The following is a 17,640-nucleotide window of genomic DNA, read 5'->3' as shown; positions in this document are numbered from 1 at the left end:
AAAAGCATATTGAAGAGGCATTGCAGGAATATTCTTCTTGTTAGCATTTTTACCGCTGGAAGATGACAGCAGTTGTCCTCATATCGCTAATGAGGTTATTAATCCATCCACATATGCATAAAGTGCTTTGCTGTCACTTGTGCAAGTATACTGTGTTTAAGGGGTCTTTTAGTATGGCATAAGTGTAGTTTATAACATGATAAAAATGTGATTAAGGAAAATTTGCTCCTCATAGGCTCATTTCCACAATGCCTGTGTTAGAATTTTGAAACTGCTTGATGAAAGAGACGCAGCCATGACTGTGCTCTTTGTACTATGGAAGTTTTCCCATACAGCAACCTGTAGAAAGAGTGGATCAGTGAATGAAACAGAAAGTCTGCAAGAGACACAAAAAGACAATAGTGGCAAGTGATTATGAGCAGGTATTATTTCTCTTTTTTGCATTAGAAACTCTGTCTCTACTTGTGGGTTGTTTGCTGAACTACATGTTACTGTCTTGGTGAGGGGAGATAAGTTAATGAGTATAACTGACAACATTTGCACATTGCTTAGGGGTTCTGTGATCAGGGAAGGGATGTATTCCATGATAAGGCAAGTGCAGATGACGCAACATAATATTTTGACTGAATTACAGAATGGTGTATATTTTGTACATTTTACAATCTCCTCCGCTTATGGGCTGTGGATGTATGAAGGTGTATGTTTGTCTTAGGACTCAGAGGGTGGGTGGCCTAGAATTCCCTTGAGTAAGTCTGCTGTTCTGGTCATGCTTCAGTGAGTTTTGCCACAAGCATGACTGTTTTACCTACTTCAGGGATTATTTCCTATGGAATGTTGTAAAACCTCATTAGCAAGTATGGCCTTCCTCCTAGTGCATTTCTACTAGGGTGCTATATGTATAGATTGCGACTATTTTGTATGCTTCAGTTGGGAGACCTGCATACATACCTACATAAAGGGACTCAGTGGGTAATAGTAGGTGATTGCCTTTATATCCTGAGGGATGTCCTAGCCTAGACCACACACATGGTGTTGCTTCTCTCCATTGTTGTGAGTGGAAACCATATATGTTACCTTAAGTCTTGTAGCACTGCATCAAGAAATACTTTTTAAAGCAGTGAGTTTGAAAAAGGAGTGGGAGCAGACCTCTTAACCATAGCAAATTCCTTGGTATTTACCTGTCTTGAGGCAAAGAAATGGGGTGCCACAAATTCCTGAGTTGCCCCTTTAATTTCCAAATTTCCCAGGTTGTTTTTCAAATATTATTTTTTGGTGAATTTTGCTGATGTCATCATGTGCAGTGGTGCACACGATGATGTCAGCTTCATGAGCAGTGCCAGCCTGTCAGAATTTGGCTGAGGGCTGGAGAGTGTGTGTCTATTAACGTGCTTTGTGTTATCTGTTCTCATCCTTCCCCCTGAACAAGAGATTGCCGCCCGTTTTGCAAGTAAGTTTGGAAAACTTAATTATTGCTGCTGTGTGCTGTGTTTTTAACATATCTGTCACCCGCACAAGAGATTGCCATTTTGCAAGTAAAACTTTACTGCTGATAGTATATGCTCTTCCTGTCCACCCAGCACCCGCACAAGCCATTTGCAAGTTCATATTCTGTCTGCCTGCACAAGCAAGTAAAATTTTATTGCTGATGGTATATGCTCTGCTGGAGTTATCTGCTTACTTTACTTTACTATGTGTGCTGAAGTTATCTGTTTACTTTACTGTGTGTGCTGATACTACTGGAGCTGGAGTTATCCATTTACTTTATATGTGGAGCTTCAAGCATGTCATTTTATTGCAGATAGTATGTACTCTTCCTGTCCACCCGCACAAGCAGTATGCAAGGTCATATTCTGTCCGCCCACACAAGCAAGTTCATATTGTTTTGCACAAGCAAGTGCATATTGTTTTGCAAATAAAACTTTATTGCTGATACTATATGCTCTGCTGGAGTCATCTGTTTACTTTACTGTGTGTGTGCTGATTACTTTACTGTGTTTGGGGCCTCGGCACTAATAAAAAGTTTTTGCAGTTTAATGTAAATGTATGCATAAATAAGAACCAAGTGCATCAGTCCATAATTTATAGCTACTACTGTCACTGTACTTAAACACAAGGGTAAGTCTCAGTAAAGTTTTTTTTTTTAACCTAGCAATATATAAAATACGTGTTCTTTATTTCTTTTTTCCTTGAGATAATTTTGCAAAGGAATTACACATTAATTTGTAGTCTAGTAGTATGTTTTGTGGTCTCCACAGTAATTAAGAACTAGTGCAGGTTGTTTAGGGACAGACTTCCAGACAGAGCATCTGCTACAGTATATTAAGCATGAAAACAGGTCTTTGCTGTAAGCGTCTACATTTGCTTTGTGAAATGAGGACATATTTAAATTAAAAAAATGCAAACATATCCAGGAATAGTGCTGTGCTGTACTGCTTAACTAACAGTCTGAATAAATTAGTATTAAAGACAATTAATAAGATAATATTTTATGGTGCACTGTCAAATGGTTTGGCTCTGTGTAAATTCCCTTCAAACTGATCATCATTTACCATCATTTTTATATGCATAACACTGAATGGCACTTAAATGGTTCCAGAACATTATTTATGTGAGTATTTATTAAAAATCATAATAAAGTATGTTTGTCCTTTGGGCAGACTTGTTTCTTCAGGCCCAACTGCCTGTAGAGGAGATGATTACTTAAGCTGAGAAATAGGTTCTGGGTGACTGCGATGTTTCTGAGGAAGTTGAGTGAAAGGGGTGTGGCACAACTGACATGAAGTACAATGACAAGATATGCAGGTAGGAAGTAGGAATGGGCATTTCAGGGAAAGAGTTACTAGTTTTGATCTCTTGCCACAGGCATTTGTGAAGATGTCTTCATGGGCCAGTGCTCAAGTGTTCAAAGGATGGATGAGTGAAGTTTTACTGTGAGAATTGTTTAGTGATGCAGATTGAAGTAGATAGGTTTAAGTAGATATGGAGGCATCGTGGTTGGGCAGCATGGAAGGGTAACCAGCTTGAGAGGAAGAAGGAGGGAAGTATGTGTTGGAGTGAGGGTAAGGTAGTGGATGCCACCCCTCCCCCTTTTATTCTCCCCTATCACAGGTACACCCTACTTTTCATCCAATGGTTACAAATGCCACTAGTAAGGTTGAACAGTGGTGGGCTGGGACAATGAGCCTAGATGTGTCCTGATATCAGTAGCCACTAGCCTAGGGGGAGAAGTGAGCTACTGGCTGCTGCAGGTAACATTGTTTAGAGACTACCTGTTCCAGAAGATTCTCCATTGGCAAGTAAAGCTGTTTTTTAGATCCTTATTGAGTGGAGTTGGGCTGCATGGATAGTAGATGGTTGCAATTTTAGGTAATCTGTTCCCTGTGGCAAGTCATGGGGGTGAGGTAGAGACAATAATGGTGCTTATTTATTTATTTATATTTGTTGACCGGGAGTGTCCGACTGGATGTAGGTTCATTTTCAATGGATGCCTGGGGAGAAAAGCTCCACAGTTAAAATAAACAGACAGTAGTTACATTGGATTACATAGCGATTAACAATTTACATAGCAATTACTTACAACATATTTACAGATGAAGAACATAGTACATCAGTAGACAACTAGAATCTTTATCTGTGAAGTACATAACAGACAATAACAAATGTTACAAGAAGAAGTTCCTGCTGTATAATAAGTACTGGCTTATGAGTGTCTGAGCTTGCTATAATCAAGGTAGTTAATGGAGTGGAAAGAAAGGTAGTGTTTGGATGGGGTGGGTGACATTAGAGTGGGAGTTTCAAGGGCATACCCAGCATGTTTTTAGGTGCACTTTTAGCAAAGTTTTGAAGTGGGTACATGATGGTACGGAAGTAATTATGGGTGGGAGTGAGTTCCATAATTTGGCTATGGTGCAAGAGAATAGTGCTTCACCAGCAGAGTTATTGGTTTTAGTGATCTGCAAGTGATTTTTGTTACTGGATCTTAGTGGTCTGGTGGTACGATAGGGTTGGAGTAGATTCTGGAGGGATGGGACATTTAGTGGAATGTTTAATAGTTTGTGGGCGAGTGAGAGTTGATACCATTGAAGAAGGTGAGGGAGTTCAAGCCAGCCCAGTTCAGCAAGTGAGAGACAGTGGTGACTATGGTAGGATGCCCCTGTGGTGAATTTGGCGATTTTGTTGTAGCAGGTCTCTAGCTTGTTTATATCATATTGCCTTAGGTTGGTGTATATTGGAGAGGCATAAAGTAGGGTAGATATAAGGTGGGAATTTGTTATTGAAATCTTTGCTGCCTTGGTGAGAAGTTGATTATTTCTGTATAGCGCTCCTAGTTTTTTGTGACTTTTTTTATGGTCATGGATATGTGAATGTCAAATTTTAGTTTATTGTCTATTTCCACTCCTAGCAATTTGGTGTGTTCAGTTGGATATATAGTGGCGTTGTCATTTGCTGTGATGTTAAAGTGAGAGTTGTTTTGAGTATGTTTGGTGGGTTGGAAGATGAGTAGTTTAGTTTTGTTTGGGTTGAGTATAAATTGGGCATCAGATAACCAAGTTTCAACAGAGGAAAAGGCTTCCTGTGTGACCTTTTGCAGTTTGAGTAGGGACTGGGCTGAGCAGATGATGGTTGAGTTATCTGCTTATTGTATGAGTGTGCCATGTTTGGTGGCAGAGGCTAGATTATTGGTGAAAACAGAGAAGAGTAGGGGTCCAAGGGTGGATCCTTGGGGTACCCCTATGGAGACAGGTAGTTGAGGAGATATGTAATTCTGTCATAGAACAGATTGCTGGCGGTCAGACAGGTAACTCTGAAACCAGTTGGTGACTGATTGTGAGAAGGATAGGTTATTGAGGACAGAGATAAGTTGTTTGTGTGGGAGCATGTCAAATGTTTTATATAGGTCTAGGAAAGTAGCAGAGGAGAGATAGCCATTGTTTTTATGCTGAAGGATAGTGTTAGTAAAGGAGAGTAAGGCAGTGGTGGTGCTATGGTTTGGTCGGAAACCATGCTGAGTATTGGAAAGGAGGTTGTTAGTAAGGAGGTAGTCTGAGACCTGAGAGTGTATGCATCTCTCTAGTATTTTGGGGAGTGGAGAGAGAATAGCTATGGGGCGGTAATCGGTTAGTTCGGTGGAGGGTCCACCTTTGTGGAGGGGAATTATATGTGATACTTTCCACAGTGTGGGAATGTAACTTTCTGACAGAGATTGGTAAATCAAGATGGATACTGGGTAGGCCAGAGCATCAGCTGCGATTTTTAGGTATTCACTTGGGAGGTTGTCTGCTGCTAATCTGGTGGGCTTAAGTTTAGTTAAGAGTTTTTTTTATGTTGGAGGTAGGTACAGGAGAAAAAGAGAAGGCAGTGGGGTGATTACTAGTTGAAGGTGTGGGTTGGAGGGCAGGGGGTTGTGTTGTTTAGCTAGTGATAGTATGGTTTGGGTGAAGTGTGTGTTGAATGAGGTAGCAATATTTTCTGAGGGATGAGGGATGTTAGGAGGAGGGGTACTGACTTTACCTGGGTGGAGGATGGAGTTTATGGAGGTCCAGAATTGTTTGGGGCTGTGTTGGGAGGAGTCTAGGGCAGACTGGTAGTATTGGAATTTGTCCTGTTTTATTAGCTTTTTGATTCTATTGTGTAGTTCTAGGAATTTCTGTCTAGTTGAGGGGGTTTTGGTTTTACACCAGTGCTCCCAGGCTTTATCCCTGTTTTTCATTTCTGACTGAGTGGTTTTGTGTAGCCATGGGGAGGGTTGTGCATGGAGAGGGTGCTGGCTGAATATATAGGTCTTCTACCTATATGGTGAGTGAGTCAGAAGTCAGCTGGGTATGAGTATCAAGTGGGAACAAATTAGTATGGTTTAAAAACATGTGTCATAAGACCAGATTGCTCAGGAGGTAAGGAGTGGTGGAATGGAGTTTTATTATCTCTGTGTCATGCTGCCCAAACAGAAAAGTCAGGGCTGAAATACGTTGTGATATGCAATGTGTTTCCTAATAGAGGCTTTTAAAATAATGGTAAAATGACTATAGAATGATATCGCATTAATTATATCAATCTTCCAATTTAATTTTATTTTCATCCTGATAAGAGCATGTTGACCAACTGAGCAAGACTACAAGAGGTGGAGGGATGACTGATGGGCTGAATCTTCAGAAATTGCCCCAGGCATGAATGTAGTGCAGGTGGGGTAGAGTAAGGTATGCTTAATGGTATTTTAGTGAAACATGCAGGCAGGGGTGCATACCAAACCTCTCAATTGTACAGAATAACTGTGTGTGCGTGTGTGTGTGTGTGTGTGTGTGTGTGTGTGTGTGTGTGTGTGTGTGTGTGTGTATGTGTGTGTGTGTGTGTCTGTGTGTAAAATGCCGTAGTTAAGTATAACTCTGGGCCGTATTTTAGTTGTCTGTTCTTCAGTTTGCTTTTGAAAGTTGGTATCCCACAACTCCAGTGGAGTGGGTGGGGTTACATAATTATGTATGCAGATTTTATGTTAATCAGCATACAGATTTGTACCTATTTTTATGGGCCTTTGTCCAGATTTTTGATGTTTCCAGGTTGAGAGGTATGAGTGGGAGTCTTGTCATTATTATGTTTTATTTAATACTACACTGCATAGTACCTTGACATTTTGATTTTCATATTATCTCACTTGTTGGACAAGATAAAACTCTGATTTCCTATAGTGCTATATACAGCAATGACTATGTGCACCACAAGAGTAGGATGGCTATGGATTCCCCCAGTTCCATTAACTTCCTGTTTTTTGCTCCTTGATGCATATGCCTGGCATAAAACTACAGTGTCCCCCGATGGATACTGAAAAGTCCTACATCTAAAATTCTCGGGACTACATATACCTTGGTGTCTACAAGAATGTCCATGCTCCATGCAACCAGCAGCCCTGCATATGGGGCTGGCACATCTGGACCAGTTCCTGCATGGTGCCGTTATCTTCATGGCAGTGGTCTTCTATTTCAGAGTTATGGAGTAGAAAGTATGTTATTCGAGTATGGATTATTCATTGTTATCAAGGGTGACAGCATGGATCTCTGTAACTATCAGCAGAGAGAACAACCTCTTGGATATATGTAGTTACTAGTGTGGTGGCTACCCTGTACATGCTTTTGTAATATTTGTCCTGTAATTTTTGGATTTTGCTGCAGTCAGTAGGATTAGTGGTAGCATTTGGACATACAAAGTATATAGATTTATGAAGCATTCCACAATATTTGTTACCTTCATTTGCATCTATCATTACCCTAATTTAAATAGTGTTGCTCATTTCCATGTTATTATACCATCATTTGTATATTATGAAGGCTGCAGCATTTCACAGCCTAATGCAGTTGTGATGTGTGCCTATGAATCACCCGCACCTGTCATGTTGAATTCATAGAATGTTTCTTAGTCTCATGGTGGGTATGTATGTGTGTGTGTTTGAGTTAGAGAGAGGAAACAGAGGAAACACAAATATATCACTTCAGGGTTTGCAGAAGTTTGCTGTTTCTGAATCTTAGTAATTAAATTGATTAATCTAACAGATGCAAGGAACTTTTAATTTCATATAAGGCAAATATTTTATCTGCTTGCATTTTGTAAGCATTTCTTTCTGTGTTATCTGTTCAGCAATGTTTGAACCACTATAAGAAACAAGACTACAATGTTATAAGTTTCGGATAGAGTTCTCAGAACTCTGAAATGCTGGCATCTGCTGCTCTTTGTAGCTATGTAAAACTACTTTTCTCATATTATTTTTAAATGTGCTATCAGACAATGGAAAACAAGCACATTACTATGGTTAAAGTATTACTTCTGTGTGGTGAGTTTCTAATTAATTTTTTTGTCAAATTGATGTCACAATTTCTGTTCCACAGATTTTTTTTTTACAGTAGCTTCATCTGTGTTTTTGTCTGATTTGTTCAATGACATACAGCATCTTACTGAAGATATTTGCCTTTATCTATCTAAACAGAGTCAAGTTTATCAATGTGGACAACAAAACTGGACAGAAAAAATACAGACTTTGTCAGTGGTATGTCTATTGCTCAGTTCATTACCCACTATGCAAATGATGATAGTTGTGACTATCTTAACTATACATTTTTGTGTGATGTAGTATGGAGTAATGTCTGAAGCACAGTGTGAGATGAACATGCATTAATCATCATTGCCCATAGATATACTGCTTACACCATGTATTATAGTTGTGACTTTGCTCTGTCACATCGTGATTGTCATGGTCGATATTGTAGAATAGATGCTGTAGTGCGTCTTGCACAAGCTTATCAGATAATGTGCCTTGCTGATGTCGTTGGCTGCCCACCCATAGCCTGCCTTAGGCATAGGCCAACTAGGCGGTCGCCTAGGGTGCTGCTCTAGTAGGGGTGCTTTTCCAGTATTTATTTGGTGTAAGTAGACCAAGATGGGGGCACTGGGTAGTGTAGTGGGGGGGCACCATGGAGTCCTTTTGCCTAGGACGCCAGTTGACCTAAGGCCGCTCCTGTGCCCACCATCACTATTATTACTCATGACAGAGAGAGCTGCAGCACCACTGGGCATTTCTTCTGTCACTGGTTGTGGCAGTGGTGTACTAGATCAATGCACAATTATGTTATGCTGAAGGCAACAGGCAATACATACTATGCATTAAACTGTAGAGTCATGTTGAAGGGAATTCCTGTCCCCATCCCCTCCACACAACACCTCCAGAGTAGTCCAAGTAGTGTAAAAAGGCTTTAAAAGGTGAGTGACTATCCATGTCTGGGAGAGGGTGATGTTATTGATCTTTTCTGCAGTGCCCTGGGGGAAATAGACTTATGTCATTAGTAAGGTTCTAGTGGTTAGCCTGTGTCACATGAAAAACATAACTGGATGAGACATGAATACAGAGTGGTTATCCATTAATCCTTGTAAGCATAACAATAGCCATGGGGACACAGAAGTATATACGTTGCTCTTATCATGCAGGAGGTGGTAGTAAAATGAACTTGTGTGCTATACTTGAGAGTCAAGGGCTCTGTCAGTATGCAGGATCAGTACATTGGTAATACAACGGCAGGAATCACATATTACCTGACAAAAAGCTAATACTTGTTATTATGGTTTCTCTCCTGCCTGTAGTTTATGTTGGGCTCCAAACTAAGCACAACAGGGAAGTATGCCAGACCATGGAAGTCATGATATTGTGTTTTAGTTCTGGCAACTGCACGTGTGTTTTTTATTTGTCCTTCACTCTTGTGACTGATTTTCTTGGTTATTGTATTTGAGTGGTTGCACATATACACAGCAGACCTTATGAATTGCATTTGTTTTACACACATTTGCAATGAAGTGCCCTTTTTTTTACACATTTGCAACTTGTGTAAGTGCATGCTCCACATGTGTAAGACTATAAATTCCATTTTTTTTCTAATCTCTACACTACATCATTTTCTACTGGTAAATTAAACTTCAGCATATATATATTTTTTATTTGATACATGAACGAAATGTGTCATTTAATTCAGGTATTATGGGTGCAAACACATAGTAGCATTTTTAAACATTTCACCAGGCTTTACTATGGTTTAAGACAATGAATTATTGATGAGAATGTGGATCTTGTCATGGGAATGATTTATTTAATATTATATTATATAGTACCTTAATATTTTATTTTTAATATCAACTCACTTTCAGAATTGGCTAAAACACTGATTTTCGGTAGTGTTTGATATATAACAATTTCTCCCCAAGTATGTTAAGAAGTAAACAGATTATCCTCAGACTTCCCCTTCTTATATTTTGCTCTCTCTGTTACCACCTTCCCTGCAGATCTGTTAACAGCTAGAACCATTTTTAATAAATCACATTTCTCAAACAAATAGTGTATCATTGTTTGGCTATATCTCATGAAATCCAGTTTGCACAATTGCTATATATAGCTGTACAGCACCTTTTGATAAACATTGCTAAACTAGCATTTATGTCAACATTTCAGTTAATGCTTAATGACAGCACTTAGTTCAGCATTTTAACTCTGCCACTGTTTTATGATACTACCACATAAACTCCAACAACAGAAATGTACACATCTGTCAAAGAAGCTGATTTTCCAAAAGCAAATTATAAATCATATTCTGGTCCAAAATACTGCTTCTCACACTTACATTTCCTAGAAATCTGCAGGAAACAACCTACACTGAAATTACATTTCTACTGCTACATTTGGAAATTACCAGATATCAGAACTGTACTGTAGAGACTGACTTTCTGTTTTTCACTCCTGTCAGTTTGGTGGAATAGAAAAAAATATTGATGAAACACATATCTTTCACATGGTGAAAATTACTGTGAACTTACACCACTACAATTGCAATTTTGTTTGCAGTGAATTGTGCAAAAATTGCATTGCTTGCTCTCCGCACACATACACGCTTTAGTGGGATTAGTGAAGATTGAAACGTATAGCAACTAACAGACAACAGGGAAAGGGTTAGTGATGCAGACTTAAGAAGAAACTAACTGATTGAAAGACACATACTGTTTCTAAAAATAGCTATTAAAACAAGTTCTTCCACAAGTACTTGAGTCTCACGTGCTCAAAACCCAGTGTTCTGAAGCCAGGAATTTGAATAAGCTGCTGCTCATACTCAAAATTAAAAAATTAGCCATGGGGAAGAAGAGTTGCATGTGCTCAAACTTGAATACAAGTTCAGCTAAGCTGTGGGGAGGGAACAGGAGGAGGGGTTTAGGGTTAGGGAGTGTGGGGAGGTTAAGAATATGCAGTTTTAGGCTTAGGGATTGGTCTGGGAATTTAGGTTTAGGGAAGAGGTTGGAGTTTTAGGTGTAGGTAGCAGAAAGGGAATTTAAGGGTTAGACAGCAGTCATGGAATTTACGTTTAAGAAGGGAGGTTGGAGTTCTAGGTTTAGACAGTAATCTGGGACCTTATGTTTGGGGAGGATGTTTAGAGTTAGAGATCAAAGAGTTATGATGGGACTGGGTGGGAGTTTTAGGTTTAGGATTTAGTTTCTATTGGACCTGTGTAATGTATATGATTGGCTATTGGGAGGGCTAAGAAGGAACTGGAAATTGGACTACAGGGAGTTCTAGCACTTGTTTTTTGACCAAGTGACAGTGAGAAGGTGTGTCACTAGCTACTAACAAGTAAACACCTGTAGTAGACCAATTAAGAAGGGATATATGATTGCCTAAATTGAGACTTTTTGCTCTGGATAAAAGGTCACAATCTGCATAGCTAAATTGAAGGCATATTGCACTTGTGGCCATTATGAGTCTACTTCCAAGTTCAAAATAAACTATCAAAATATTATTTTAAATAACTTAATCATGGCCTTGAAAGTGGCCTTGCCAAAACTTATTCCATGGTTAAAAAGCAAATAAATAAATACAGAGAAAAGTCGTTAGCACTATGCTTTCAGTTACACAAAAGCAAGCTCTACCAATGTAATGCAAATGCATAATTGCATTCCTTAATGTATTTACATACAGATTTTTTTTTCCAGGCAATAATGCTGAATCCTTTCAGAATAACATGATATTTGTGGTGCCATTACCCAGAAAACTCATTTTAAAAGGTGAAAAAATATTTTTATTAGATAAGCCTGTTTTAAGAAACATTAATATCCACTGATCCCAGTGGTCATGCTGACTTACTCATGCCCATCCTAACATAACGCTTCATAGTGTAACGTGATATGACACAAGTACACCATAGCATTATGTAACAAATAAAGAACAAGTGGGAAAGAAAAACTTCATTTTACCTGTCAGGTAAAAAAAATTACATACTCCTTTCCTCATAAATGTATCTAAATGTTTCATAAATACCCCACTAGAAACACTTCATATGGATATTGGTAGGATGATCCATTCATCATCTATTCCACAACTACTATTTGTTTAATCTGCCATGGTATAGCTTTAAGCTTGTATTCTCTTATTCTGCATTATCTCTGGACTCTATTACCAAAGAAAATACAAGATATGGGGCTGGATTCACGAAGGCTTGCAAGGAGTCTAAGAGTAGAGTAAGACTCCATGCAGCCAACATGTCTGCCGAGCGATCCAGAAACAGCCGGCAGGGGTGTGCAAGAGAGCTCCTAAAATGTCTCTTACACGGACAGGGTTAGGTTATGCAAATTACCTCATTTGCTGCTGTAAGCTATGCAAATGAGGTAAATTTGCGATCCAGGAAACCCTAACCTGTCCGAGTAAGAGTAGTGTTATTTGCAGAAATGTACTCCGTTGTCAACAGAGTACCATTCTGCAAATAGCAAAACAGAGCCATGACATCTCCAAATAAAAGATGCATCCAGTTGAGGAAGCATGCCAATGGCCAAATATATGGCCATTGGCAATTTTTCCCATTGCAAAATAAAAAAATATATATATATTTTTTTTTACCTTGATCTCCGAAGTTTAAGTGTAGCACAGCGCCACACAAAAGTGCTGCGCTCTAAAAACCATGAAAAAAAAAATAAATGCCACAAATAGGGATTTTATTAAAAAAATATTCAACTGCCATGCAAGTGAATGGCAGGCTGAAGACAACATGGCTACTGAGTAGAGGTTGCTGGGGGGAAGCTCAGTCTAAGAGATGTAACCAAGTATTAATAGGCAATCCTATGCAGATTAGGGTAAGGATAGTAAATCCCAATTTTACATGGCATATGAGCAAAGTCTGTGGAGTGTAAGAGTAGGATAAGGGGAGTATCAGAGTAGAAGATAGATGATGTCATGAGGGGGGTATGTATGAAAGAATGTAAGCTCATTGCAGCAGAGTGGCATGTGTTTGCTGTCAGTTACTCATCACTGGAAGAGGCGTGTCAACAGGTATCCTAGCTAAAGCCAAGAAATTGAAGGTGTATGCCATGGATAACACTAAAGTTTCTTGTAGAAGTGCCTGCAACGTGTTTGCACGTGGGTGCGCACCTGTAAATCTGAGTAAGACTGTGCGCGCGTGTGTGCGCGCGTTTAAGCCGGAGTAAGCATGTTGTTGAAATCTGTGTAAGTGCGTTTGCACCTGTGTGCATGCGTTCAAGCAGGAGTCAGCAAGTGTTAGGCCATGTAAGCATGTGTGTACGCATGTGAGCTGTTGTGCGCTTGTTTGTGCTTGTTTGCGCGGCGCTGCCCCCTGTGGAAACAGAAAGGGAAAAGGAAGCACAACAAATAGTAGGAAGTTAACCAAGGAGAACTAGCAGTGCTAGCAGGTGAAAACAATCAGAATCAGGCAATTACACAGGCAGTACACTAGCCCAGCACAGCCCAGCACTTAAAACTCTGCAAACAACTTTCCACCACGTTTTCCCCAGAGACACTGCAACACTGCAATAAACTAAGAGAAGTGAAAACTTAAAAAGCTTTACTGAGACAAAGAAATGTTAGGGGCTGCCATTGCTGTTATAAGGCGACACATGCAACATGCTGAGGGTGGTGACAATGTGAATGCTGCTGAGCAACCCACAGTGAGGAGATGGAGAAGAATGTACAGGCCCAAGGTAACCTACCAGGGGCTACATGAGTTGGAGATAGTGGAGTGCTATAGAGTGGACAGAGACCTCATGCAGCAAATTGTTGAGCTGTGCAGGCCACGCCTCACTCACAGATTCAACAGAGGGGAACCCATCCCAGTGGAAACCAAGGTTTGTGTTGGCCTAAGAATACTAGCAACAGATACCTTCCAGAGACCAACTGGTGATATGATGGGGATTGCACAGGCATCAGCATCCAGGGTACTGCAACAGTTCCTGAATGCCATGTCAGCACATGTCAGTGATCATGTATATTTCCCCAGTTCCCATGAGGTATTAGCCAGCAATATGCTTCTTTTCCAGTAAATAGCGGAATACCCTGAGGTAGTGGGTGCAATAGACTGCAAGCACATACACATCAAAGCACCAGCTGGTGAGCAGGGTAGGGCCTACTTTAACTGCAAGGGCTTCCCCTCCATCAACTGCCAGGTCATGTGTGATGCCCAAGGCATAATACTGAATGTGTGTGCTGGCTGCCCTGGAAGCTACCATGATTTCCATATCTGGCATCTGACACAGCTGTACCAGACATTTGCCAATGGGGGCATCCCTCATGGTCACCTAGTGGGGGATGCTGGATATGCACTGGAGCTGTGACTGATGACACCCATCGGAAATGCACACCCACCTGAACAGCAATGCCATAATGAGGCACACACACAAACAAGAAATGTAATCGAGCGTGTGTTTGGGCTGCTGGTGCCCAGACACATCTGGTGGTGCCTTGCAGTACTCACCAACTACATGTACCCAAATTGTCATGGTATGTGCTATGCTACATAATATGATCCTGCGAAAACAGTTACAGCAGGAGCAACATAGGGCTGGGACAAACAGCCCCACACCATCTCCAAGGCCATCACAGGCAGAGCATGACTCAGAGGAAGAACAACCTGAGCCTACCCCAGTAGGCAGAAGGAGGCGTGTCCAGTATGCTTTGGCCTTGGTAAAGAGGCAACGCATAGCACATACATTGGCTCAGTAGGAACCCTGGAAATGATACTTCTCTCTCTGACTCACACATATAGTAAAAGGGATGCCTAACTTGACACTACCTGTTTTCAAACATGTATAGAGAGTGTACTATGTGCATCCGACATAGGCAACCCTGCAGCACCACCTGAGGCATGATTGCCATGTTTTAAGCAATATAAAGCAGTGCTAAACAGCTTTTACTACTATTTAGTATATGTAAACAAAATTGCACACACTAACTAGCACAACTTTGGGCAATGTTGAGCAATACTTGGCAACTTTCAGCAATGTTGGTTAATGTTGAGCAATGTTGGGCAAGTTCGGTCAAAGTTGGGCATAGTTGAGCAAAAGCAGGTAAACATGCTCATATTTGCTTTACTGGTCCTTAAGCAGTCTGGTCTGCCCAGTATGAAAATATAAAGCAGTGACAGTCCTCGAACCCAGGATACTGTGCACTATAGTCACAGTACTGAACCACTAAATCATGACAGTATTTCACTGGTCAGCCTTTATGAAGAACTGTTGATAAGTCTATGCGAAGTGTCTCATGGAAACCCTGCAGGCACAGCATAATCCCTGTAGAGTTACGACACAACGGTGAGCCCTGCAGTAAAAATACAACTTGATTTTCAACACACATATAGTATAAATGTTAATATTGGGCATGTTCACACACATCAACAAATGTAGTGGACTTCAGGCAGCAACATACTGAAAGGTCACACTGGGCATGCTCACACACTTGAATAAATTAGGCAAATGTCAGGCAACAACATACCGAAAGGCCAAACTGGGCATGCTCACACACTTAGGCCATGTCTGAGTACAGCAGTGGGCCACACATATCTGGCAGTTGCATGTGTTAATCCAGGAACCTCTCACTATTCACCAATCCTACCTTGTGCACACAGTTATATGACAACAGACACATATATAATATATTGGAACCCTGTCATAATCAAATATGTACTATAGATACTTAGGTTGTTCATAGAAAGTGGAAAAGCAAATAAGATAAAAAACCTGCAATCAGTATCATCAATAAACAATGTGCACTCCAAACATTATCCAATCCAGGTTATGGAAAGCTTATCTGTGAAGGAGTCCATACAGAACCATGACACTTCCTTCAGTTATGTCATAAATAGCAATGTACACTCATATATGTCCTGAGTCAGGGCCAACTGTAAATGACTGACAATGCCATCATCCTGTCAGACAGGCCCATACATACATTCCCACCTCCCACTGACAAAAGGCCTTATCATCATACCAGGAGATATCACATGTAGAATGGGTAAACAGCTCCTTCCAAAGCAGAAAACATGGCATCAATTGGATTACATTGTTTCCCTATATGTGTCATAAGTGAACTGCAGAACAAACAGACCCTGCACCTGAACAGTCTGTTGACCCTCACCCTCTCTACAGGATATGAAACTGTTGAATGGGTTACAGCAACATATGGCACACTCCACAAGTGTTGGTGCACAACAGACCATGGGAACTATAGTCTTATAAGCCTATGAAGTCTGATCTGCAAGGCCATAGAGTCCATCATGATTGAAGTCATAAAAAGAGCTATTGGAAGCCTACAAACACACAACCCTACCAACGTTGGTTTGGTCATGGGCAGATCATGGTTCCCAAACCTGCTAGACTGTTTGCAAGGCAGCCACCCAGGACATACATCAATGAAATGAGCTACACACATCCCAAATAGACTTTGAATAGCTCTTTTCCAACATCCCAGGCACATGTCTTATCCACAAAATTAACAACCTGTGCATAAATATTTATTGTCATCTGATGGATTGGCAACTGGGCCACAGATAGATCACACAAGGTAAGAATTGTGGAGTCCTGTTCAAGCTGGTAACACCTGCTGTCCCCCATGGCTCAGTCCTGGGATTGCATAAAACAAAGTGCACACACGTTACCATGTCTAGTCTGATGATGTCAGCATCCTACAAATAAAGCAGGAGAAATGAAAACACCCAGTAAAGCATATAGCGCATTGTGTTAATGCGTATTTCTCTTGTATCATAACATAGTTAGGTGGGGGGTTTGAATCCTGCGAGTGTGTGTGTGGGGGGGTATGTTTCTGTGTGATTTCCCTTGAGAGGACTGACCTTTTTGGAGACTAGGAAAACACCTTAAAAGTGATATATTCCTCTTATTCCTCTTTGGCAAGTCTGATGATGTCAGCATCCTACAAATATAGCAGTGAAAATACAAACTCCCAATAAAGCATATAGAATGGCATGTTAATACATACTTCCCTAGTATCATAACATAGTTAGGTAGGTGCTTGAATCCTGCAATTGCTGAATGTGTGTCTGTGTGTGACACTGTTGGTCAATGTGTTGTGGGTTTTGCTTTTACTACTGTATGACATATCAGTATAACAACAGTATGTACATTGCACACTTCAGGTATCTGTGTGGCAAATACATATATGTACATGTGACCTCAATTAGTTCATAGGTGTGAAGCCTGCTTTCTACATCAATACATCTGTTACCTTTTACAGAATGTGCTGCTGCTTCTCAGACCTTAGGTCACATATGTATGTTTGTGACAAGGCCAGCCACTGTAGTGATCTGTGGCCTAGGTCATCTGTGTCACACACACCCATGACAGTTTCTATAGAATAGTGTGAGTGAGGGTTCATGCCTGGGGTATATTTCAGACATGTTCAAACACAACAAAGTCTGTCAATAATGGACATTCATTATAGGTGTACAACAACTTTGTGGATATGCATACAGACCCCTTATTGCTTATGTGATACACCGAGGGACTTCAGAATACCTTTGTAAATGTGAATACCAAAGGACAGATGACATAACACCTGGCTGTATGTACACATTGGTACCCATTCTACATGTTGGGGGCTACTACCTATGTGGTACTGTTGGGATACTATGTTTAGTAAATGTAGATGACTATGCTATAGTTGGCTTATAGCTTTACAGCATGGGTTGGACAACAGGTATCTGTCTGTATGATACCCTTGTGGAGGATAAGTGTCTCATCCGGAGAATGCATTGTAGGCCACTGTATGCATTTCCAGATGTGGACAGACGTATCCCTAGTGTGTTCGCTTGTACCTAAGAGGGCTATATGCAAATA

The sequence above is a fragment of the Protopterus annectens genome, chromosome 4.part1 (assembly GCF_019279795.1).
Source record: "Protopterus annectens isolate FY-2018-M chromosome 4.part1, PAN1.0, whole genome shotgun sequence".
Taxonomy (NCBI): Eukaryota; Metazoa; Chordata; order Ceratodontiformes; family Protopteridae; genus Protopterus; species Protopterus annectens.
Note: the sequence above shows the minus strand (reverse complement) of the source record.